Source organism: Motacilla alba, chromosome 17 (genome assembly GCF_015832195.1).
Source record: "Motacilla alba alba isolate MOTALB_02 chromosome 17, Motacilla_alba_V1.0_pri, whole genome shotgun sequence".
NCBI lineage: Eukaryota > Metazoa > Chordata > Aves > Passeriformes > Motacillidae > Motacilla > Motacilla alba.
Window position 1 is genome coordinate 6,316,408 of NC_052032.1, and position 1,023 is coordinate 6,317,430.

The window sequence follows — 1,023 nt, forward strand, 5'->3', positions numbered from 1 at the left end:
AACTGCTGTGATTGGTGTTTTAGCCCACCCCAGCTTGGCTGCTGGATGCAGCATGTCCTTCCTGCCTCCCTCCTGCCAAGAGACTGCTGTGTGCCCAAAACCAACAGCCCTCCAAATCCCTCCTGTGACACTGCCCAAGCCCTCCATGTCCTTCATCCCAGACGCTGAGCATCCCTGTCCCCTCTCCTGGGGAGCTGCTGTCCCACACCCCGTGGTGCTACAGTGGGTGCTGCTTTTGCTGAACCCCAGGGGAAGTGGGGAATTGAAGGCTCTGTCCCTGCAGTGATCTCTGTGCTGGGAGGGAGGGTCCCTCCAACGCATGGGGACAGCCTTGGGCACAGAAATTCCTGCCAGCAGGGATGCTGGAGCCAGAATCCAGCTGGTGGCAAGGTGGGGACCGATGTGTGCCCTCCTGGCCGCCCCACTGCTGCCGCCCCAGCCCTCACCTCTGAGCTCTGCACCTTCTGCCAGGCACGTTACAAATCTTCCTGATGGAAAATTGCTTTCTTTATTTTTCTTGCCATCCAAGGTAATTGGCATCTGTTGGTGTGTCTTCGGTCTCTATTTTTATCAGCCGTTTGCACATTGACATCTCCATTTGCCTCATTGTCCCCGTGCCTTTCAGACCCGCGGCTCTTTTATCGTTATTTGGATGCACGACAAAGGAAATGACAAAAGAGGCCATTCCCCCCCTGCGCCCACCTGCTGGCACCTGGCTCCCCACTGTGGGGAGGCACAGGCACAGCTCCTGCAGTGGGACACGCAGTGACAAGTGCCAGCCCCTGCCCAGCACCCCGCATCCTCTGCTGAGGACATTTTTCATCTCAGCGGCTGTCCCTTGGCTGGGGACACTTGGGGTTGCCAGTGTTGTCTGTTTGCTAGTTTGTTGTATTTTGGGGGTTATTCCAGAGCTCGGTGAGGCTCCCCAGTGTGCTGGGAGGGGTTTGATGATGTTTTTCCAGAGACTGCTGCTCCCTGGGGGGATGCCAGCCCTGGGGCTATGCCTGTGCCCACCTTCAGTGT